Source organism: Manis javanica, chromosome 5 (genome assembly GCF_040802235.1).
Source record: "Manis javanica isolate MJ-LG chromosome 5, MJ_LKY, whole genome shotgun sequence".
NCBI lineage: Eukaryota > Metazoa > Chordata > Mammalia > Pholidota > Manidae > Manis > Manis javanica.
The window spans coordinates 57,423,459-57,449,066 of NC_133160.1; positions in this window are offsets into that span (position 1 = coordinate 57,423,459).

Genomic DNA, 25,608 nt, shown 5'->3' on the forward strand with positions numbered 1-25,608 from the left:
CATAATAAAGGCCATATATGATAAACCCACCGCCAACATCATACTGAACAGCGAGAAGCTGAAGGCTTTTCCTCTGAGATCGGGAACAAGACAGGGTTGCCCAGTCTCAACACTCTTATTTAAAATAGTACTGGAGGTCCTAGTCACAGCAATCAGACAAAACAAAGAAATACAAGGAAAACTGATGGATAAAGAAGTTAAACTGTCACTATTTGCAAATTACATGATATTGTACATAAAAAACCATAAAGACTCCACTCCAGAACTACTAGAATTGAAATTGGAATACAGCAAAGTTGCAGGATACAAAATTAACACACAGAAATCTGTAGCTTTCCTATACACTAACAATAAACTAATAGAAAGAGAAATCAGGAAGAAAATAACATTCACAATAGCATCAAAAAAAATAAAATACGTAGGAATAATCCTAACCAAAGAGGTGAAAGACCTACACCCTGAAAACTATAAGACACTCTTAAGAGAAATTAAAGAGGACACTAACAAATGGAAACTCCTCTCATGCTCTTGGCTAGGAAGAATAAATATAGTCAAAATGGCCATCCTGCCCAAAGCAATATACAGATTTGATGCAATTCCTATCAAATTACCAACAAAATTCCTCAACGAACTGGAACAAATAGTTCAAAAATTCATATGGAACCACCAAAGACCCGAATAGCCAAAACAATCCTGAGAAAGAAGCACAAAGTGGGGGGGACCTCACTCCCCAACTTCAAGCTCTACTACAAAGCCACAGTAATCAAGACAATTTGGTACTGGCACAAGAACAGAGCCACAGACCAGTGGAACAGATTGCAGACTCCAGACATTAACCCAAACATATATGGTCAATTAATATTCTATAAAGGAAACATGGACATACAATGGGGAAATGACAGTCTCTTCAACAGATGGTGCTGGCAAAACTGGAAAGCTACATGTAAGAGAATGAAAGTGGATCACTGTCTAACCCCATATACAAAAGTAAATTCGAAATGGATCAAAGACCTGAATGTAAGTCATGAAACCGTAAAACTCTTAGGGTCAAATGGTAAGTCTATTTTGAGCATTTTGAGGAACCTCCATACTGCTTTCCACAATGGTTGAACTAATCTACATTCCCACCAGCAGTGTAGGAAGGTTCCCCTTTCTCCGCAACCATGCCAACATTTGTTGTTGCTTGTCTTATAGATGGTGGGTGCTCCTTACTGGTGTGAGGTGATATCTCATTGCGGTTTTAATTTGCATTTCTCTGATAACTAGTGATGTGGAGCATCTTTACATGTCTCCTTTAGCCATCTGAAATTTTTCTTTGGAGAACTGTCTGTTCAGCTACTCTGCCCATCTTTTAATTGGATTATTTGCTTTTTGTTTGTTGAGGTATATGAGCTCTTTATGTACTTTGGACGTCAAGCCTTTATCGGATCTGTCATTTTCGAATATATTCTCCCATACTGTAGGGTACCTTTTTGTTCTATTGATGGTGTCCTTTGCTGTACAGAAGCTTTTTAGCGTAGTATAGTCCCACTTGTTCATTTTCACTTTTGTTTCCCTTGCCAGGGAGATACATTCATGAACAAGTCACTAATGTTTATGTCCAAGAGATTTTTGCCTGTGTTCTTTTCTAAGAGTTTTATGGTTTCATGACTTACATTCAGGTCTTTGATCCATTTTGAATTTACTTTTGTCTATGGGGTTAGACAGTGATCCACTTTCATTCTCTTACATGTAGCTGTCCATTTTTGCCAGCACCATCTGTTAAAGAGACTGTCATTTCCCCATTGTATGTCCATGGCTCCTTTATAGAATATTAATTGACCATATATGTTTGGGTTAATGTCTGGAGTCTCTATCCTTTTCCAGTGGTCTGTGGCTCTGTTCCTGTGCCAGTACCAAATTGTCTTGATTACTATTGCTTTGTAGTAGGGCTTGAAGTTGGGGAGCAACATCCCCCCCCAGTTCATTCTTCCTTCTCAGGATTGCTTCAGCTTTCGGGGTCTTTGGTGGTTCTATATGAATTTTTAAACTATTTGTTCCAATTCATTGAAGAATCCTGTTGGTAATTTGATAAGAAGTGCATCAAATCTGTATATTGCTTTGGGCAAGATGGCCATTTTGATTATCTTAATTCTTCCTAGCCAGGAACATGGGATGAGTTTCCATTTGTTATTGTCCTCTTTAATTTCTCTTGAGTGTCTTTTAGTTTTCAGGGTATAGATTTTTCACTTCCTTGGTCAGATTTAACCCTCGGTATTTTATTGTTTTTGATGTTATTGTGAATGGAATTGTTTTTCTGATTTGTCTTTCTATTAGTTCATTTTTAGTGTATAGGAAAGCCACATATTTCTGTGTGTTAGTTTTGTATCCTGCAACTTTCATGAATTCTGATATCAGTTCTAGTCATTTTAGAGTGGAACCTATAGGGTTTTTTATGTATAATATCATGTCCTCTGCAAATAATGTTTGACTTCTTCTTTACCGATCTGGATTCCTTGTGTTTCTTTGTTTTGTCTAATTCCGGTGGCTAGGACCTCCAGTACTACATTGAATAATAGTGGGGAGGGTGGGAATCCCCCTGAACTCAGAGGAAAATCTTTCGGCCTCTCGCTCTTCAGTATGATGTTGGCTGTGGGTTTATCATATATGACCTTTATCATGTTGAGGCACTTGCCCTCTATGCCCATTTTGTTGAGAGTTTTTATCATGAATGGATGTTAAATTTTGTCCAATGCTTTTTCAGCATCTATGGAGATGATCATGTGGTTTTTGTCCTTCTTTTTGTTGATGTGGTGGATGATGTTCATGGATTTTCGAATGTTGTACCATCCTTGCATCCCTGGGGTGAATCCCACTTGGTCATGGTGTATAATCCTTTTGATGTATTTTTTAATTCGGTTTGCTAATATTTTGTTGAGTATTTTTGCATCTACATTCATCAGGAATATTGGTCTGTAGTTTTCTTTTTGGGTGGGGTCTTTGCCTGGTTTTGTTATTAGGGTGATGTTGGCTTCATAGAAAGAGTTTGGGAGTATTCCCTCCTCTATTTTTCAGGAAACTTTAAGGAGAATGGGTATTATGTCTTCTCTGTATTTCTGAGAAAACTCCGAGGTAAATCCGTCTCACCCGGGGGCTTTCTTTGTGTGTAATTTTTTGATTACTGATTCAATTTCGTTGCTGGTAATTGGTCTGTTTAGATTTTCTGTTTCTTCCTTGGTCAGTCTTGGAATTTTGTATTTTTCTAGGAAGTTGTCCATTTCTCCTAGTTTTTCCAGCTTGTTAGCATATAGGTTTTCATAGAATTCTCTAATAATTCTTTTTATTTTTGTGGGATCAGTCATGATTTTTCCTTTCTTGTTTCTGATTCTGTTGAAGTGTGTTGACACTCTTTTTCTCTTAATAATTCTGGCTTGAGGCTAATCTATTTTGTTTATTTTCTCGAAGAACCAGCTCTTGGTTTCATTGATTTTTTCTATTGTTTTATTCTTCTCAATTTTATTTATTTCTGCTCTGATCTTTATTATATCCCTCCATCTGCTGACCTTAGGCCTCATTTGTTCTTCTTTTTCCAATTTTGATCATTGTGATGTAAGACTCTTCATTTGGGATTGTTCTTCCTTCTTTAAATATGCCTGGATTGCTACATACTTTCCTTGTAAGACTGATTTTGCTGCATTCCACAGAAGTTGGGTCTTTGTGTTGTTGTGGTCATTTGTTTCCATACATTGCTGGATATCCATTTTAATTTGTTGATTGATCTATTGATTATATAGGAGCATGTTTTTAAGCCTCCATGTGTTCGTGAGCCTTTTTGCTTTCTTTGAACAATTTATTTCTAGTTTTATACCTTTGTTGTCTTAAAAGTTGGTTTGTAGGACTTCAATCTTTTGGAATTTATTGAGGCTCTTTTTGTGGACTAGTATGTGGTCTATTCTGGAGAATGTTCCATGTGCACTTGAGAAAAATATGTATCCTGTTGCTTTTGGATGTAGAGTTCTATAGATGACTATTAGGTCCATCTGTTCTAGTCTGTTGTTCAGTGCCTCTATGTCCTTACTTATTTTATGTCTGGTGGTTCTGTCTTTGGAGTGAATGGTGTGTAAAGTCTCCCATAATGAATGCATTGCATTCTATTTCTTCCTTCAATTCTGTTAGTATTTGTTTCACATGTATTGGTGCTCCTGTATGGGGTGCATATATGTTCATAATAGTTATATCCTCTTCTTGGACTAAGCCCTTTATCATTATGCAATGTCCTTCTTTATCTCTTGTTACTTTCTTTATTTTGAAGTCTATTTTGTCTGATACTAGCATTGCAACTCCTGCTTTTTCTTTCTGTTGTTTGCATGAAATATCTTTTTCCATCCCTTGAATTTTGATCTCTGCATGTCTTTGGGTTTTCATTGAGTCTCTTTTAAGCAGCATATAGATGGGTCTTGCTTTTTTATCCATTCTATTACTCTGTGTCTTTTGATTGGTGCATTCAGTCCATTTACATTTAGGGTGATTATTGAAAGATGTGTACTTATTGCCATTGCAGGCTTTAGATTCATGGTAACCAAAGGTTCAAGGTTAGCTTCTTTACTACCTTACTGTCTAACTTAACTCACCTATTGAGGTATTATAAACACAGTCTGATGATTATTTCTCTCCCTTCTTATTCCTCCTCCTTCATTCTTCGTATGTTGGATGTTTTTTTTCTGTGCTCTTTTTAGGAGTGTCCCATCTAGAGCAGTCCCTCTAAGATACCCTGTAGAGGTGGTTTGTGGGAAGCAAATTCCCTCAACTTTTGCTTGTCTGGGAATTGTTTAATCCCTCCTTCATATTTAATTAATAATCGTGCTTTATACAGTATCCTTGTTTCAAGGCCCTTCTGTTTCATTGCATTAAATATATCATGCCATTCTCTTCTGTCCTGTAAGGTTTCTGTTGAGAAGTCTGATGATAGTCTGATGGGTTTTCCTTTGTAGGTGACTTTTTCTCTCTCTTTGCCTGCCTTTAATACTGTGTCCTTGTCCTTGATATTTGCCATTTTAATAATTATGTGTCTTGGTGTTGTCCTCTTTGGGTCCCTTCTCTCGGGTGTTCTGTGTGCTTCCGTAGTCTGAGCAAGTATTTCCTCCCCCAGTTTGGGGAAGTTCTCAGCAATTATTTCTTCAAAGACACTTTCTATTCCTTTTTCTCTCTCTTCTTCTTCTGGTACTCCTATAATGTGGCATTATTCCTTTTGGATTGGTCACACTGGTCTCTTAATATTGTTTCATTCCTGGAGATCCTTTTATCTCTCTCTGTGTCTGCTTCTATGCATTCCTGTTGTCTTGTTTCAATTCCATTAATGGTCTCTTGCATCTTATCCATTCTGCTTATAAATCCTTCCAGAGATTGTTTCACTTCTGTAATCTCCCTCCGGATGTCATCCCTTAGTTCTTGTATATTTCTCTGCAGCTCTGTCAGCATGTTTATGATTTTTGTTTTGAATCCTTTTACAGGGAGACTGGTTAGGTCTGTCTCTGCAGATCCTCTCTCAGGTGTTGTCTGAACTATCTTGGATGGGACTAAACTCTTTTTGCCTTTTCATAGTGATAGCAGTGGTTGTAGGCAGGTTGTGGGTGTGTCAGCTGGAAGAAGAAATTCCTTTCCTGCTTGCTGGATGCCTTGCCCTTCTCCGCCACCTGTGACTGTTACCTGCACTCCTGGAGCAGCCACCAGGTTAGTCCCCTAAGGTGCTGTGGGCAGGGTCTCAGTCAGAGCAGCACAGAGCCCTGCATGGAGTGGCTGGACTGCCAGGTGCATTCCTCCATTATAGCGGTGCCCCTACCAGGCAGCTGTGGGCCAGCAGCTGCCTTTGGGTCTGGCCTGGATGGCTGTGTGTCGGGCTGGGCTTCTGTTCAGCTGCTGAGAGTGCAGCTGCTCCCTCTGGCACCGCTGCCAGTGCACGTGGCCCTCTCCCATGCAACCTCTCCCGGGCTCCTCTTGCACTACTGCTGTCGTCGCGCACGGGCTGCACCCAAGCTGTTCAATTGCTGCTGCGGCAGGCTTGCCCGAGTCGCTCCCAGTCTCCTCTGGCACCACTGGTGTACATGAGCAGCTCCCAGTCCCATCCAGCACTGCCAGAGCATGTGAGCCACTCCTGGTCCCGTCCATCACCGCCTCCCCTGGTGTGATCTGTCACTATCCCACTACTGGGTCAGTGTGTCGGGGTCCACACCAGTTGGAGGAATGACTGGCAGGCTGCTTAATGCGATGAGGAGCTTCATAGCTGTACTTCCACCCCAGGGTTTAGGGTGCCTAAAGTTCCCCAGGATTCCCAACTGCTGGCTAAGTGTAGTGGGATAACTTCATCCAGCTATGGGGTCCCTGACTCTTTAAGACTTGCAAAAGCTCTTGCTTTTCTTTTGTCTCAGGGGTTCTGGTTACAGGGACCTGCCCACAAGTTTTGCTTTTCCATTTCTCTAATATCCAGCACTCTGTGCACCTTGTGTCTGCGCTCCAGGTGCAGATTTCTAGAGTGGGTTTTTTAGCAGTCCTGGGCTTTCCCTCCCTCCCCGTTCTGACTCCTTTCTTCCCACTGGGTTCTGGAGTGGAGGAGTGTTCAGGTCCTACCTGGCCACAGCTTGTATCTTACTCCCTTTGTGTGATGCTGAGTTCTCGTAGATGTAGATGTATCCTGGCTGTTGTACTGCATCCACTGGTGTCTTTTTTAGGAATAGTTGTATTTATTGTATTTTCATAAATATATATGTTTTGGGGAGATTTCCACTGAACTACTCATGCCTCCATCTTCCCGTGATGTCAATTCTTTCATTTTAAATAGCTCAGTGACACCACAACTATCAAAATAGGTGGAGATACAACAGAAAAGAAAGTAAGGCAAAGACTGAGAGCCAAGATGATAACAGAAAAACAGTTTGGACAGAAGCTGAGTATCACAATTCCTCACTATATTATTCCATAAAATTTATTTGAATATATAGTACATGCCAGATATTCAGTGCTGTAGAGACTATCATGGTTTCTGCACTAAGGCACCTAGTGTTGGCCTGTTTTTATTTTGTATCTTCATAGAAAGCAACAGGTTATTTGAGGATGTCAGGGAATGGCATTTTTAAAAGACTTAACAAGTGTTGAATTGCTGTTGTTAAATATGAATCATTTTGATCAGTTTAAGTATGACATATTGCTACCTTTTTATATCCATGTTTAAGATAGACTTGATTGATGATACTTGGCTTTTAAAAATTCTATATTTATAGATGTTTGTGTGAGTACTTCACTTAATTTGTAAATAGCCTTGGAAAAACAGTGATGATTTGGTTAAGTGGATTATTTTCTCTTCTCAGTGTCTGCATTTGTAAGTGTCAAAATAATGCAATCCCTTAAGTGTCTAATATGAGGCATCAGGGATAACATTAAAAATGAGAATATGGCTAACAGATTATAATGCTATACAACTAAAGTGCAGCCATAAAAATGGAGAATTACCTTTATAAATCCTATGCTTCAATAGATCAATTTAAAATAATACTTTCAATAAGTGTTATCAAAATAAACCTTAATAGAATGGAAACATGAAAGAATAACACTACACACCAATTAAAATATTTTCCATTTTAGAATGAGGAAATCACTTTCAAATAAAAAATATTAATTCAATTTTCTGAAAATTTTAATTTAATATTATGAAATAACAGCACTACTCAGATTTGATCATTCATCTTCCTTAGAAGGTACCTGTTTCACAAACCAACTGTTCAGTCACCCCATGTCTGCAATCACAAGGCCCTCTTTCTATCCACTAGACATTAGTGTTTGATCTGTTTCCTTGTATATCTTAAATGTATATTTGAGATTCATGTTCAGTACTTAATCTAATATTAGAATCAAGATCTTTGATTTTGTATTGTAAACTAGAAACAATAGTTGCAGTGTAGGTGATAGGTCTGAGCACATTATATTTTGGTCTTATTCAAACCTCACTTGATAAAAGCAATTCATAATCATCTTTTATTCCCTATTGAGGCATTAAACTATAGTGGTTATTTACAAGGGGACTGAAGTTAGATTGTCTGAGTTTGGACCCACAACTCAGTGTCTCTATGCCTTAGTTTCCTTATATGTAAAATGGGATAATAGAACACAACTTAGAAAGTTGTGAAGATTAAATGTATTAATATTACAAAGCACACCCACAGACACACCATTAGTAATAAATAAAAACTACTATTATCATTGTTATTATTAAAATGAACTATATGAGGTACTAGAAATTCAGAAACAATAATTACAATAGTGAAAATGACAACAAAATCATTACTCCTACAGTAGTCCCCTTGTATAATGAGCATTTTTCTGATTGATTTACATAGCCAAAATTAAGGAATATTGCAACCCTATAAGGTAAGTACTATTAATTTTCCTATTTGCAGATGAGGAATTTGAGATCTGAAGGTACTAAGCAATTTCCCCCAAGTTACCCAATTAATAAATACTAAGGTCAAAAGTGAAATTCAATCAATGTAATCCAGACATATGCCTTTACCTTCTACTTCTTTTTCCTATCATCTGTCCTTCAACTACTTCATAGTCCAGATTAGAGAATGGGAAGCTAAAATAAGAGATTAGAATAGAAAGTAAAAAGACACAGTTTATATTCAAAACAGTAGTCTTCAAAGGCATGTGAAGGAAAATTAACTGAGTTGGGTCTTACAGGATACTAAGCATTCCCCCCATGAATAAGGAGGGCATTTTTGTGTCAGGAATGGGAGACAGCCTGAGGAGAGCATATGCAAGTACTGGATTCCAGAGTAAAGGCCGAAAGCAAAAGCGATGTGAGCTGAGAGCAGACAAGGTGAGGAAAGCCATTCAGTGCCCTGGCATAAAGGTGTTCATGATCCACACAAAAACACACATTTACATATAATAGTACTTTGATGCAATCTCATAATCTTAGCATAAGAAATGAAACATTATGCATTCTTGGTTTCCCTTTTCTTTATTTAGCACCCATTGCATATTCTCTATTATTACTTAACTGGTAACACAATGGATGGGATAGGATGGCCTAAGGCTGAGATAAGAGTAAGAAGACAATGCAGCTATTCAAATAAGTAACTGAAGCAATTGCACTAAAATGAACAGACTCCAGAGCAATTAGGCTGTAAAAGTAACTAAAGTTTTGATAACAATTCTCTATGTGGAGTATGAAATGTAGTCTTAGGTGACTGAGGCTTCTACTGTGAATGTTTGAGTGGAAAGATCAAATACATATCAGGAAACACAGTTTGAAGCCTAGAGAACATAAAGTAAGAAAAATAACGGGAGATTATGGAATAAACTATCTATTATGTATATATCCATTAAGTTACATAGAGTAATTCTAATAATTGGACTCACTAAAAAAATATAATATTATCATCCTTTATTTCACATGAACTGCTAAATTATCCCTACTACATGACTTTTTTACTTTAACAAATAATTTTAGTATAGTAATAGATGATAATATTGAACTTTATCTGAGCCTGATATCTCTGGAAGCATTGGTGGTCTACCCTCTAATGTTCTGAGAAAGAGGTAATCACAAAGGAACATCCTGCCCTCCCATATTCTGCTAATTAACTGCCTCCACCCTTCATATAAGTATAATTCCTCCATATTCCCAGAAGACCCACTGATGACTCCCTTGTTTATCTGCTCAATAAGCTTCTGTCTCTCTCTGTCTTTGAAATACTTAATATTGAGAGTGACTCCTATTGTAATAGCCTGAATAAAATATCTGCTTAATTGTTTGGGTGCATTTCATCTTCCACAGAAAACAAACAAGTGATTAATTCCTCTTGAGAGTGATGGAACTGGATTCACCGCTTAGTTTAGCCATTTATCAGCCATGCAATTCTAAAAGTTACTTTCTTTATTCTTAAATTTTCTTCCCTGAATATGGAGCTTTTACATGTCTCATGTTTTAATGTTTTATTTATTTTGAGATTTTAAATCAAATCATCTAGACATCATGCCTTAATCTCTCCTGAAATGAGGATCCTATTTATGTACAAGTTTCTGTTAGGGTCCAGGAACTCAGGGTTTTCTCGAGAGAACAAAGCACACAGGCATGGAGATGTAAGTACAGGCAAAGTCTTTATTCAGCCAGCAAGCTGGGGTCAACAGCACCTCCCCTGACACGCAGGTTGAGTCCGAGCTGCCGACCCCCCAGGCAACTTTAGGTATTGCTTATATAGGATTTTCACAGCCGTTACACCAAATGCCGCGCATTTCTACAACCAATAATTTTAAAACACATTCTATATTGTAACCTTTTAGGGAACACTCCAGTTGCCTGACTGCTTCAATTGTTATCTCTTGCTTACCCAAGCATGTCTATGTGACTTATCACGGATCACGCCCCCAGGCTGTTGCCCACTTCTAGTTATCTAACTTAAAGCAGGCGCATTTCTAAGCTTAGCCTCGGGTTGTTTATTCAAAACTGGGTGGCCCATGCTTTAGGCAGTTAGGTTAAATGTTATTAGTCCTTTTTCCTGACTCTTGATGCCCTCTGCCCTCCTTTACATTTCCCCCCTTTTCTTGATCAGACTAAGGAATCTTCCGCAGTGGTGTCTAGGGCCTGATATTTTTGGCGAAGGACCAGGAGTTGGACGGTGTCAAACTTCTCTTGCACAAACTTAAGCAGCCTGTTTATTATACACGGGCCGATGGTAAGCAAAAGCAGCAGGATGACCAGTGGCCCTGCAACGGCCGAGAGGAGGGTAGCAAACCATGGCTTGTGCTTAAACTAAGATTCAAACTAGCTTTCGTTGCTGCTGCTTTCATATTCTTTACGCCGCCTGTCAAGATCTTTTTTTAGTTTGGCTAAGGAATCTCTAACTGCACCTGTCTTATCTACATAGAAACAGCATTCTTCTTTTAGGGCTGTGCATAGCCCACCTTCTTTTAAGAACAAGAGGTCCAGGTCTCTTCGATTCTGTAGGACCACCTCTGCCAAGGAGGTGAGGGATTGCTCCAGGTTTGATACTGACTGTCAGAGCTGTTCTAGGTCCCTGTTGACTGCCAGCTTCAGGGTTGTGAGCCTTTTTTCTCGTGTCATGAGGGCTGCGACCCCAGTGCCTGCCCCTGCTATCTCTAGGGAGATGAGGATCTCAATGGTCAGGGCAGTAACAGCTTCCCTCTTGCTCTGGTGGGGATTCAGCCTTTCTTCTCAATAAGAAAGGAGAGAGTCATGAGAATGATATATTAGGTGAGGTAGAATGGCCACCAGCACACAAAACTCATTATTAGTATTGAACACAGAGGTGGATAGGGCTGGGGTGAGGCCTGTCTTTGAACAGAGCCACCAACCCGAGGAGGGTATAATCTACTTTCCTTGCTCCCACGGGGTGCTATTATAGGAGGAGCATAACTGGCTCTGGGCCGTCGGGACTGTGCCTACACATGTACTAGCGATAGAGACTTGAGCGATTGTAAGTCTCCATGGTCTCCCGTCCCAGTAAGTGGGATGGGAGTTGTTGATAGTGTAGGAGCCATTTATCCCGATTGCCTCATAGAAGGGGGGTGAACCTGGGCAGCATAGCCAACAGGGATCAGTGAGGGAGGAAGTGGTGTGGTTAAGAGTCTCTACTACTGCCTGCACCATTTCTCACATGGGATTATCTAACCCGGAGGGAGTGTGCTGGGCCCATAACTTAGAGGTCGATGGACCCGGTTCCCTCGTGGGTTCTGGAGCAAGCGTCCTGGTCGGCATTTTCTCATCTTTTTTGCTCAGGCCCTTATCTTGGATTGAAGGTTTCTGGGGATTTATAACCGGGTTGGGACCTACGACAGCCGTGGGAGCTAACACGGTTCATTTAATGGTGAGGGTTGAGCCTTCTTCCTCATGTCCCCAAGATTTATAGTACTTTATCTCCCATGTTAGCCCTCTTATTTAATGTGATACCTCAGTCTTTTTGCTCATTTCAGTGAATTGAATTCGTACCTAATCCCGGTCTTGGTCACAAGCCCTGTCTCTTTGCACGTGACGTGGGAGGCCCTGGTTTACATAAGCAAATTTGACAGCATCTCCTTTTGTAACCGGCCATTTCTGACCCCCATCATTCGAGGTTACACAGGTCAATTTGGCACACCAGAAGGGCCTCCACCCACATGACTCTCTTTTACCTGCTTTTGGGCAGGCATAAAATCCCTGGGCCTGGGTGCCAGCCAAAGGGGCGATCCCCCAAAGGGTCTGGTAACCTTGGTTGATCTGTCGAAGGCAGAAAAACAGGTCAGGCCACCAGGTTCTGAGTGGCGCACTGTGTTCTGTGGTACTGATGACTTCCCCAGTTGCGCCGTTGACCAGCACCCAGGTCAGGCCCCATGGCTGGGGGGAGCTGGTCACAGATGTGGTTCCCTTTAAGGTCCATACTAAGGCACTTATCAGCAGGATCCCCTTCATCTTCGGCTTAGGTGTAGTTTCAGGGGATTCGCAGGATGCTGCTGCACCTTCCACTCTTCCTTGCGGGCCCCTGGATCTTGATGAGGCAGGATCTTCTGAACGTGGGTGTGGTGCACCCAAGGAGCGATACCGTCAACCTTGAGAGCAGTGGGGGTGGTAAACAATACAACATAAGGTCTTTTCCACCTGGGCTCGAGAGTCTTCACTTGGTGTCTCTTGACTTACACCTTATTCCCTGGGACTATGCCATGTTCCGGGCTCGGAATTTTCCCGCCCTTATAATACGCTCTGATCAGGGGCCAGATTTCCTGCTGCACTTTAGCAAGAGCTTGCAACACCTTCAGATAGTCAGGGGATGGGTCCTCTACACCGGGAAGCTGCACTCGCCGGATTATGGGTGGAGGAGCTCTGTACATTATCTCAAATGGAGTTAAACTATGTACATAGGGGGAGTTCTGAGCACGGAAGATGGCTAAGGGAAGGAGGGTCACCCAGTCCCTGCCAGTCTCCAATACCAATTTAGAAAGGGTCTCCTTCAGGGTCCGATTCATTCTTTCTACCTGCCCAGAGCTTTGTGGGTTATAAGCACAATGTAACTTCCAATCTACTCTCAAAGCTAGGGCTAGTCCTTGCAGGAGTTTGCTAACGAAAGCCGGGTCGTTATCGGAACCTATTGCTTCAGGGACCCCATATCTGGGGATGATTTCCTCAATTAATCTTTTTGCTACTACCTGGCTAGTCTTATGCTTGGTTGGAAAGGCCTCCACCCACCCAGAGAAAGTATCTACCATAACCAGCAAATACTTGTATCCATATTTCTCTGGTTTTATTTCAGTGAAGTCTATTTCCCAATTCCTCCCTGGAGCCCTCCCCCTTTCCCAGGTACCTGCCGGGTGCAACTCTCTTGGGTCTGGTCTTAGCCTTGCACAGCTACTGCATTCATTCGTGATCTGACGAGCTGCCTCATTCTGGTGGAAAAACACCAACTGCGCAGACTGGAAAAGGCTGAGCAGCTTTTTCCAGCCTAGATGGGTGGACCTGTGCAGATTAGCAAGCATGTACTGCCCCAATGCTTCAGGCAGGATCAACCTACCTTCTTGGTCCCTACTCTAATTTCCCTCCCTAAACACTTTCCTTGAGACTTGTTTCTTAATCCACTCAAGATCCTGGGGGGAATACTCAGGTTTGGGTGGCAAGGCGGGCAGTTCAGGTATGGGTATTTCGAGGGCTGCAAGTACAAGGGAGTCCAAAAGGGCTGCCCTTTTAGCTTCTGCATCAGCATGGCTGTTGCCGACGGCCTCAGGTATCTTCTTTGATTGGTGACCCGGTACATGTATAACTGCTACTGCTTTGGGTTTTTCGACAGCAGCTAGTAGTCTTTGGACTTCTTGCAGATTCTTCAGTCCTTTCCCTTCCGCAGAACAGAATCTTCTTTCTCAGTAGATGGCACCGTAGACATGGACAGTGCTAAAGGCATATCTGCTATCTGTGTATATGTTGGCCCTCTTGCCTTCTGCTCTTTCCAGGGCCTCAGCAAGAGCAATAAGTTCTGCCTTCTGTGCTGAGGTGCCAGGGGGCAGAGCTGCGCTCCAGACAACTTCCCCTTTGTGGGTTACTACAGCTGCCCCTGCTCTCCTGACCCCCTCCTGCACAAAACTGCTCCCATCTGTATACCAATTCAGCTCACAGCTTGGTAGTGGTGTGTCTTTCAGGTCTGCTTGCACCTGGATAATTTCAGAAAGGATGTCTCCACAGTCATGGATGGGGGTCGTTGGATCTGGGTCCGGCAGAAGGGTGGCAGGATTTAGGGTTACCGGGTCAGAGAAGGTGATTCGTGGAGAGTCTAGTAGGAGCCCTTGGTAGTGGGTGAGTCTTGCGTTCGTCGTCTATTTTCCTGGAGGATGCCTGAGGATCCTCTCTATGGTATGTGGGACTGTTATTCTTAGGTTCTGGCCAAAAGTCAGCTTGTCTGCCTCCTTTACCAGTAGAGCAATGGCTGCTAGGATATGCAGACAAGGTGGTCACTTGGAGGCCACTGGGTCTAGCCGCTTGGACAAATAGGCCACAGGTCTCTTTCATGGGCCCAGCTGCTGAGCCAGGACTCTTTTGGCCACTCTCTTCTTTTCATCTATAAACAGGATAAAGGGTTTTTCTGGGTCTGGCAGAGATAGGGCAGGAGCCCGGAAGAGAGCTTCTTTTAGTCTGTTAAAAGCTTCTTGTCGTTCCTGAGTCCATTGCCAGCCCGGCCCTTCTTTGGTCGCTTCATATAGTGGTCGGGCTATTTCTGCATACCCTGGAATATAAAGCCTGCACAACCCCGCTGAGCTAATAAATTTTCTCACTCCCCGGGATGAGGAGGGGACTGGGATAGTCAGGATAGTTTGTTTCATAGCTTGCGTTAGCCACCTGGCCCCATTAGATATTTCATACCCCAGGTAGACTACTGACCTCTGACAGATGTGGGCTTTCTTGACGCTGGCTCGATATCTCAGTTCGCCTAGTTCAGCTAGCAAGTTCTCTGTGGCTTCTTCACACTCCTCACGGGTTTCTGTAGCCAGCAACAGGTCATCCACATACTGCAGCAGTGTCACGCGGGGGTGGCTCTTGCAAAAGCGCTCCAGGTCCTGGCTTAGGGCTTCATTGAATAAGGTGGGAGAGTTCTTGAAGCCCTTTGGCAGTCTAGTCCAGGTAAGCTGCCCTTTTCTTCCTCCCCCTGGTTCTTGCCACTCAAAGGCAAACAAAGGCTGACTAACTTCAGAGAGTGGGATACTGAAGAAGGCATCTTTCAGGTCCAGAGTAGTATACCACACACGTGCAGGTGGCAGGTAGCTGAGTAGGGTGTAAGGGTTGGGCACTGTAGGATTGATGTCTTCTACCCTCTCATTGACCTTTTGCAAGTCTTGCACCGGTCTGTAATCTCTACTGCTAGGCTTCTTTACTGGAAGCAGGGGCGTATTCTATGCAGATTGGCAGGTTTTAAGGATTCTTGTCTCTAATAGTCTATGGATATGGGGTGCTATTCCTTTCCGAGCCTCTTCCGGCATTGGATATTGCTGGACCCGGATGGGTAGAGCCGCGGCTTTGAGTTGAACAACGACCAGGGATAGGTGTTTAGTGAGACCAATTCCTCTGGTCTTGGCCTATGCGAAAGGGAACTTCTGTAACCAAGAGTCCATTTCTCCCCGGCCCCCCTTTTCTTGATCTGCCTGAAACAGATGTTCGTCGGCCAGGGACAGAGTTAACACATGCGCTGGTTGTAGGGGCTGCCCTTCTTTGTCTATGATTTTTATCCCTTCTGGTTCAAAATGAATGCATGCCCTAACTTTGGTTAGTAAGTCTCTACCTAACAGCGGTGCGGGGCTCTCAGGTACGACCAGAAATGAGTGAGAGACTTGATGCCTTCCTAGGTCCACTTTTCTGCTAGTGGTCCAGGCACATTTCTTGGACTTTGTCGCTCCCTGGACTATACTTGTGCGTCCTGGGTTCAGGGGACCGTGGGCCTGGTTGAAAACTGAATATTGTGCCCTAGTGTCTACCATGAACCCAATGGGAGTTTCCTCCACGCACAGGGTTACTGTGCTGAGCCCCGTCCCTGTCAATCCTCCTCTCCTAGGTGCAGGGTTTTAACAGGGTTCCCTCTTCCTTGTTCTCTCCTTTGGGGGCACTCCCTCTTCCAATGTCCATATCTCTTGCACAGGGTGCATTGATCTTGTCCTAGTCGGGGTTGGTGGGGTCCTGTTCCTCGAGGTGGCTTAGGGCCCTCCTTCACCTCTGCCAGGAATATCCTGGCCATCTCTTCCCTCTGCTTCTTGTTTTCCCTCTTCTGAAATTCTCTGTCTTCTTTCTTATTTTTCTCCTGTATTACCCATTTCTCTTTCCTCAGCCTTTCTTCTCTATCTTCCGGAGTTTCTCTAGCATTGAAGACCTTCTCTGCCTGCTGCAGCAGCTCTCTAATAGAGATCTCCCCCAGGTCTTCCCGCTTGTGGAGTTTTCTCCGGATATCGGGGGCTGCCTGGTTGATGAATGAGAGGACTACAGCTGATCTGTGTTCCTCTGCTTCTGGGTTTATGGGGGTGTACTGCCTGAAAGCATCAAACAGCCTTTCCAGATACGCGGCTGGGCTTTCTATTTCTTCTTGAACAATAGTTTTTACTTTAGCCAGGTTAGTGGGCCGTCTGGCGGCTGCCCGGAGACTGGTCATCAGAGTCTAGCGGTAGATCCGGAGACGCTCCCTACCTTCTGCAGTCCCGAAGTCCCAATCCGGGTGCGTAAGTGGGAACGCCTCATCGATGATGGGCTGGAGGGTAGTGGGTCTTCCATTCTCTCTGAGGACATTTTTCCTGGCCTCATTGAGGATATGCTCTCGCTCTTCTGTCGTGAAGAGAGTGCGGAGCAATTGCTGGCAGTCGTCCCATGTGGGACGATGGGTAAACATAATGGACTCTACTAAACTTATAAGAAAGTTGGGGTCCTCTGAGAAGGGAGGGTTCTGAGTCCTCTAATTATAGAGGTCACTAGATGAAAAGGGCCAGTGTTGATATTGTTGAGCAATGCCTGTACCTATGGCGTGCACAGGCAGAACCGGCACTGCTCCTTCTGAGGTGGAGGAGGGAGCCTCCCCTTCTTGTTCCCTGGCCCCCCGAGGCCTTAATTGCATTCTTCCTGTTCTACTTGGCACCCAGCGTGGGGCCAGGGTGGGGGAGTGTGGGGAAGCTCTTTCTGGCCTCCTGCCTCACTCTGCTGAAGAGTCTGGGGAAGCTGTGGCCGCCTGGTTCCCACTGGGTTCCCCAGCCTCGTTTTCTATCCTCCCGGCAGCTTCAACCCCCTCCTCTGCATACGGGGATGGCTGCTCAATTGGCAGAAGGGGGTAGAGAGGAGAACTGTCGGAGAGGACAGGCGGCGCACTCGGGTGCACAGGATTTCTGGCCCTGTGATCAGAGGGCTTTAATTTTTCCTGAGCAACTAGGATGGAGGTCTTCAGGGGGTCAGTATAAGGTTTCACCACCAAAAAGGGCCTCAGCCAGGATGGAGGATTCTCGGCTAGATTTTCCCAGACCAAGATATAGGGGAGTTGGTGAGGGTGGCCCTCAGGGCCTGGTCGGGAGATAATGGTTTTGACTTTGCCGATAAGGTCCAGGGAAAGAGATCCCTGGGTCGGCCAGCCTACTCCAAAGGAAGGCCACTCAACTGAGCAAAAGGTGTCAAGCTTACCTTTCTTGATGCCAAGGCTCATATTTAAGGCCTGTTTCTTGACCTCTGGGAAATGGGAAAGGATCAGACTCTTAGGAGTAGCCTGAGCCTGACCCATAGTGAAAAAGAAGAAGAAAAAGTATATGAGGGAGACAAAGGCGAAGGATGAAGATGCCACTTCAAACAAGATGTCTGTTATATGTGCTTGTGAATGCGTGCCTGTCATTGCACAGTTTTACTTCTGCGGGGGATGTGAATTTATCTGGGATTCGCGGCTGTGACCCCTTTATCTTGTCATGGGAGTCTTCTAGCGGCAGGCGCCCTAATGGATCTTAATTGCCTGACCCGTGCTCGTGGGGAATGATGTAGTGGCAGAAAGGAGGAACAGAGAGAGCAGGAGAGCCTTAGAACAAGGAAACTTAAAATAAGAAGCGCATAAAAAAATATAAACTGAAACCAAAACATAGTAAAATAAACACTAAGCACACACACTACATCTGATCACACTCGTTTGGACCGGTCCTTCTCTCACTCTGGTGCGTACCACACTCACCACTTTCAGGATCTTCAAAAACTCTCGTTATTCTCCCGAAAGGCATCCACTCGGACCGCCGCAGGGTGACGAGCTCAATCTTTTCCTCCTCGGGCACCAGTTTTCTGCCGATCGGACTTGCCTTCCTAAGGCCGAGTCACTCGGACCTTAGGGCCAGGATTGGTTACCTGGGCTTCACTCAGGGTCGCTAACTTGGGGGCCGGGACTACCAACCTGGACTCTCTCACTTGGGGTCACTAACCTGAGACCATACACGGGATGGTGACTCTCGCTTTATAATGGATTTATGCAGACACGAGGGGGCGACCCTCGAATTGCACTGCCCTGTCTGGACAATTAGACCTTGCCTCCAGCCGTCCTTTGTTCTCAGGGAAGCCGTACGGATCCCGGATGAGCCCCCAAATGTTAGGGTCCAGGAACTCAGGTTTTCTCGAGAGAACAAAGCACACAGGCATGGAGATGTAAGTACAGGCAAAGTCTTTATTCAGCCAGCAAGCTGGGGTCAACAGCACCTCCCCTGACACGCAGGCTGAGTCCGAGCTGCCGACCCCCAGGCAACTTTAGGTATTGCTTATATAGGATTTTCACAGCCGTTACACTGAAGCCCGCGCATTTCTACAACCAATAATTTTAAAACACATTCTATATTGTAACTTTTTAGGGAACACTCCAGTTGCCTGATCACTTCAATTGTTATCTCTTGCTTACCCAAGCATGTCTATGTGACTTATCACGGATCACGCCCCCAAGCTGTTGCCCACTTCTAGTTATCTAACTTTAAGCAGGCGCATTTCTAAGCTTAGCCTCAGATTGTTTATTCAAAACTGGGTGGCCCATGCTTTAGGCAGTTAGGTTAAATGTTATTAGTCCTTTTTCCTGACTCTTGATGCCCTCTGCCCTCCTGTACATTTCAAGGCAGCTTCCATGGAACAGTGAGACCGAAATATATCACATCCCTATTCCATCAATTGTGAAAGTTCAAAATCTGATAATGCTCTTTGCTTCCTCTTTTCTTTCAATACTCATTTTCAGTAGGTCACCATATCAGGTTAATTCTTTCATTTCCTTCAGACCTATATGACAACCTTACTACAGTGCTCATAATGTTTGGTTTATCAAAATAGCCTGCTCTTCCTATTGGGGAAAAAACAATACATAACTTCCCCTTCACCCTTATCTATCTTTCCATTCTTCCCACAGATGATTTTATTAAAATGACGATAAGAACTTGTCACTTTCCTGCTTCATATATTTATGTCCACTAATATTCAGGAAAAAGTGGGCCATCCTTAACACGACATCCTCTCTTCATTATCTGTCCAATGCCAACATTTTTAACTTCATTTTTCACTTTCTTGTTTACTGCTGCAACATCTAATCAATCACTTCTATACTACAGTCATAAACCACTTTTGGTCTCCAAATGAACTCTTACAACTCTATGATTTTACAGAGAAAGAAAAACAATCTTTCTTTTCCAATATTCAACTGGCTATTCTTAATGTCCTGAAAATTCTCTGTGAATAAATTACTCCTTTCCATTTTGCAAACTATATGTTTATCTTTTCTATTTCTCCCAACAGACTTAACATGCAAAGCATAGAGCATTTACTTTTATATTTAAATACCTAACGCTTCAGTGCTTATCACACTGTACTTTGTATGAAGAAAGATATCATGATCTAAAGTAAGAGATCAAACAGAATAAAATCTGATCTATCTTTCATTACTTAGCAAGTTATCAAGTAAAATTTTTATCAAAATAAGATGTTGAGAAAATCATCAAAATCCTTTACTAAACATTTGAGTATCACTCATTATGTAAGAAAACTTTCAAATATTTGTAGTTTTTAGCCTCCATAGAGGATCTGCATAACTTTTGACATAACTTATGTAAACATAATTACATTTTCTCTGCTCTACTTCACATAAGAGTACAAGAAATGCATTCTGCCAAGTTTGAAGGCTATATTTGAGGCTGTTCAACTTTATAAATTGAATCACTTGGAATCAATTGAGTCAATTGGAATTGAAAAATCATTCCAATTTTGGAATGTTGTAACTCTGGGGGGAAAATCCCAGAGCAAAATACCTTTGAAACCAAAATCAGTCAAAGGGAGAAATAAAGTGGGGAAAACCCATTTATTTCTTATGAGCAGTCCCCTTCTGCTCTCCCATTTCTCTTGTGACCTGGCTGTGGAAGAAGAGACCCACCAACGTCTACAGTCCAGATAAGCCCTTGCTCCCCCTTCTAATTACCTATTGATAAGGAGATGGACTACTTCTCTCCACCCCTTGGAAACACCTAAGGCTAAAGCCAGGCAGGAGATTCTGGAAATATTGCAATTTTACAAACAAATGTATGGGTAGAAACACACATTTATCTCATCATGGTTTATGATTGTCCTGAGAAGTAGGGCAGCTTTCATTCAACCCATGTGCAGTAACTGCTCTATGAGGCAGCATATCAGAGGTTCTTTTTTTATTGATGTGTAGTTGATATACAACCTTATGTTGGTTTCAAGCATAAAACATAGTGGTACAACAGTTACCCATGCTAGGCAGGAAAACAGATATGAGAGGGGTAGTGTAACCCCAGGGGAGAATATCCTGGGACAAAATAACTGAAAACAAAATCAGTCAAAGGGAGAAATAAAGTTTAAGAAACCCATTATTTCTTACAAACAGTTGTCCCGTCTCTATCTTGACCAGGCTGCAGCAGAAGAGAGCTCCACCCAACCTCTCATGTCCAGATAAACCATTGATCCCCAGTGTAATTACCTGTTGATATGGAGATGCACTAAAGCCAGGCAAGAGACTCTGGAAATACTACAATTTTGCCCACAGGTGGAGAGAGAATAAGACCAATAAAGTCCACTAAAAGGGAATCAGAATGTTAACCAGTTAAAACTAGAGAGCCAGAAAGGACTCACAGAGTTAATGAGTTAATCAGTTAAAGTTCAAAAGGCCAGAAGCAACTTAGCCTGGAATGTTTGAATATTCCCCAGATAAAGAAAAGTATCTGAGCACAGCCCATGTCTTCATTGTGTCAATTAGATCATGCCATTGTAAGATTTACTTTAGCATGCTAAAAAGCCCAGGTATAAACAGCATAATAAAGACAGGAAAAGTTCCGTCTTAAAGATAAAATTGCATTCTAAGACCAAAGAAATAAAGAAGTATGATTCTTTACATACTCTTTAGCAAACAGACAATAACTCAGCCCATCTTGGAGGCAGGGCAGGCAGTCTTGATGGATATATTCCCAGACCAGGAAGCTAATATATTGGGAAGGAATCAGAGCAGTAAATTTCTCATGTTATGCTAATTTTGCAGAATTACCTGGAGGACTGATAAAAAAATGTCTCATCAAAGATAAACATCTTGGGACCACTTAAGTCCACACCCATAGCCCTTTGTCACATTCCTGAAAAAGATCCTTTAAAGGGGGAACCCCCAACCTTTCATTGCATACCTCCCTCTGAGATTACCCTCACTTCTTAAGTGCATAGGCTTTTTTCAGTCTTTCAGTGCACCTCTCTCTGGTCGCCCACAGTCTCTAAATGCATAAGTTTAAACTTTCTCTCTTCAACCTTTCAGGGCACCTCTCCTCCCTGAGGTCACCTGCACTTTTTCTCTCTTTAAGTAAGTAACTTCAAATAAAACTTTTACTCTGCTTCACCACTGTGTTTCTGTCCTTCAATTCTTTGTTGTGGCAGGGACAAGAACCAAGGAAAATAAACAATGCCCCACCCAACACCCGTATTATTATATCTTCACCCCAACTAGCACAGTTACTATCTGTCAGCATAGGAAGATGTTACAGATTCACTGACTATATTCTCCATGCTTGTAATACTGTCCCCATGACCGACTTACATTATGATTAAGATTTTTGTACCCCTTTAACCTCTCACCCTCCCCACACATTCACCTCAAACTCTCCCCAATAATAATCACCAGTCATTTCTCAGTGTCTATGAATCTACTTGTAAGATAAATCCTAGCCTAAATAAGCAGACGGTAAGGGGCAACAAAGGGCCGGCAGTTTATTTGAGCACAATTCCAGGCCGATATTCCCCAGTCTATGGAAATGGAGGCTGGGGAAGTCGCACTCAGGAGGACAGGCAGTGAGTTTTTAAAGAAGGTGAGGGGGAGGCAGAGCTTAGATTTACAGTGTTGCGAGGATTGGCTAGCCTAAGGCACATTTTTCAGGTTGGGAGGGAGCAGCAGCCAGGGACTTTGGCACATCATCAGTGTCCGATATGCTCACTCCTCCCTCTGGTGCCTCCAACCTTACATTCCAGCCTTTTGGTCATAATGGGTGACGACTCAATCTGGCTACTTCCGGCTGACAAGAGGCGTCATGGTGGGGGGGCAGTTTCTTAGCATGTAGTTACATTTCTCTGACTGCAAACATCTTGCCCTGCCTTTTCGAGAGGCTCTCACCCCACCCTGTCTAATCCCACAGTTCCCATCTCATTTTCTCTTTTACAGATAGAGACTCTAGCTGCTGCTAGGGAAAAGGGGCAACAACTGCTCTGACTGCTTCATGTTGAGAGGGGGCACAGTAAAGGGTGCAGCTAGGTTTCTATCACTGGTCAGTTGAGAGGGCTTCAGAAGGTCGGCACTTCTATTCTGGAAGGACAAACTTGATTAGATTAAGAATGCATGGCTGAATATGAGAACTAGAAATATGAAGAGTCTAATTGAGAATCATAGCCAGGTATGGTGAAACTAGAATTCTGGATCGAGTTTACATCTCAATGACTTGTATTAGGATTTAGTATGGATGAGACTGCATTATTTAAATAATACTTTTCTCTAAAATCACCCTAATTTTTATTAGAAGTAACCAGATTAAGAAAATAATTAACAGTTGGCTTGATTATTTGCATAAGTGCAGCAAGAAGAGTAATTGATTACATGGGATCTTTTAAATGTGCTTTGCTGGAACTTTTTTAAGGAATTCCAGATTGAACTTTTAAAGACCTCTAGAGGCCAGACAGCCAAGCCAGACTTGCCATCAGGTTGTGCCTGTAGTACCTGTACATTTGGGTGCATTCCTCTCTTTTTGAGGTTTCTAAGACATTCCTGAGGTTCCTGCACTTGCCAGGAAGTGACCTTCTTTACTCACCTGGTAAGGCTGCTGGGAACTCTGTAAGCAAGGTACCAGGCCAGTTCTTCTAAGGGGCTTTGTTGGCTTTATAAAGTCAATCTTAGTTCCTAAAAGTTGTCTGTTCATATCTGAGTTTACACACGTGTGTCTTAGGTATGACGTTCTAGTCAAAGCCTTGCTAATATAACCAGTGTTTTTAATTGGTCTTCTTACAAAGAAAGTAGATTCTTATTGAACTTGTGCAAATAAACATACTGCCATGAAACATAAAAATAGTTACTGAGAGTTTTTACATTCTGGAGGGATCAAGTAGAGAGAAAGAAAAAGTTTCAATTCTGCTCATAAAGGTATTGTCATTTACAAAACTGTTGTAGGTCAGCTTAAGAGAAAAAGCTTTAAACACTTTATCAGCAACATTTGAAACAAAAGGTCACAAAAACATATCCCTTAGTTTACTTAATCTTATGTAACCATACCTGTTTTGCTGAAATCCAGTTCTTTACTAGTTTAGGAATAATAAAACAGTGACTATAAATGACAAAAGACTTACAAATGACAATGGTTAAAGATCTGATGAGAGCTTACTGTAAGACAGTTGTCATAAGGAAATTTGGATATTTCTGTAACACAAAACATTCAGTAACAAAGTTTAGCGTCATTCCTTTTGACAGTGCTTTCTAGGTAAACATATATTGGGTAAATAAGCCAAATTAGCCAAATATTTTCTCCAATGAGAAAAAAATTCCTCTGATATGTTCCAGTGGCCCTCTGGAAAACATGAGTTAACTAGAGGTAAAAGCACCTTTTTGCAATTTTTCAACATTAAGAGCATACTAACAGTTTAAGAAAACTTTGTCTTTTTAACTGAAAACAAAATTCTAATTTTGCTGTGTACTTGATATTAAGACTCACTTGCTTTAATTTCACATAGCATGACTATATCAATTTTTCTACAAGCTTTCTACAACTTTCTCTTTACATTCAGTGTTCTCCCCCTTTAAATAAATAGATGTACTTTAGAACAATTACGTTTTTTTACTCTCAACAAAATGAATTTCCATTCTTTATACTTTCTTTTATTAAAACACACATCTTTAGCATACAGAAATATTTTCTTTATTATATTAAGTAGTTTTCATTAGAACTTAAGACTATTACTTAAACTTTCAGCGAACACTGAAAAATAGGCCACTGTAAACTGTTACATTCGCATTCTTCAGATTGATACATCTATGAACGTATATTATCATTTTTGGAAATGTGCTTTACAGCACAATTTCTCATTAGGCACAAAATATGTCTGTATCACTTGGCAAACTTTAAGAATTTTGGTTACTACAAAAATTCTCAGGCTGTTTGCATATATGTACACTGGTATACATTAATACAGTATTATTATTAAGATGTTTATTTGCTATACTTGTTTACTTATTTTTAGCAACCATGCTAGATTACTTACAAAACTTTTACTAAATATTAGACAAAGTCAAGCTTTTCTTTAAGCATCTTCTTTAAATGTTTAACAGATAACATCAACTTAAGTGACTAAGTAAACTTTGGCAGCTGATAATTATAAGGACATGTCCATTTCAGTTAAACTTAAATTAATATTAATGCTTAATACTTTTTATTAGATTTTTTGGAAATTTCAGAATGCCCAATTTTCACAAGCACTTGTTTTTAAATCAGTTTTTATTAATACCATCCGGAGGTAGGAAAATATTTTTCATTTACACACTTAGACACACAAACATACAAATTGAGACATAACAACTACAGTTAGCAACACTCTTCATATAAAAACATATACACAGAAGACAAATTGATATAAAGATTTGAGTTACTGATATTTAATTGCTTTCTTTTTTAGCTTCTTGTCTGTGGCTTCTGGAACTGGAGGGCAGGAGGAGTGTGCTCCAGTGGGGGAAGAGGGTGGTGAAGGCGGAAGGAGAGGGGGAGGGAGTGGTGCAGCCACCAGAAGAGGAGAGGAGCAGGAAGGCAGCATGGCTGGGAACAAAGGACCTGAAGATGGCAGCGACGTGGGGGAGGCCAAAGAACTTAAAGATGGTGGTGGAGAGGGGTGGGGGTAGCAAGCTGAGAGAGGTGGGAGACTAAGGTTCTTCGGTGGATCTGGAAAGGAAGAAGGACTGGGCAGAGTAAGAGGCTGACCATCTTTAACTGGAGATCGGGCCAGGAGAACCTGAGTTATTGAACACTTAACATAAAGGTGTGTGCGAGAGCGCAAAGTCCAAAAGGCCTGTACATGTGGGATTTCACCTCACTCTCTGCTCCGATGGCAATAAT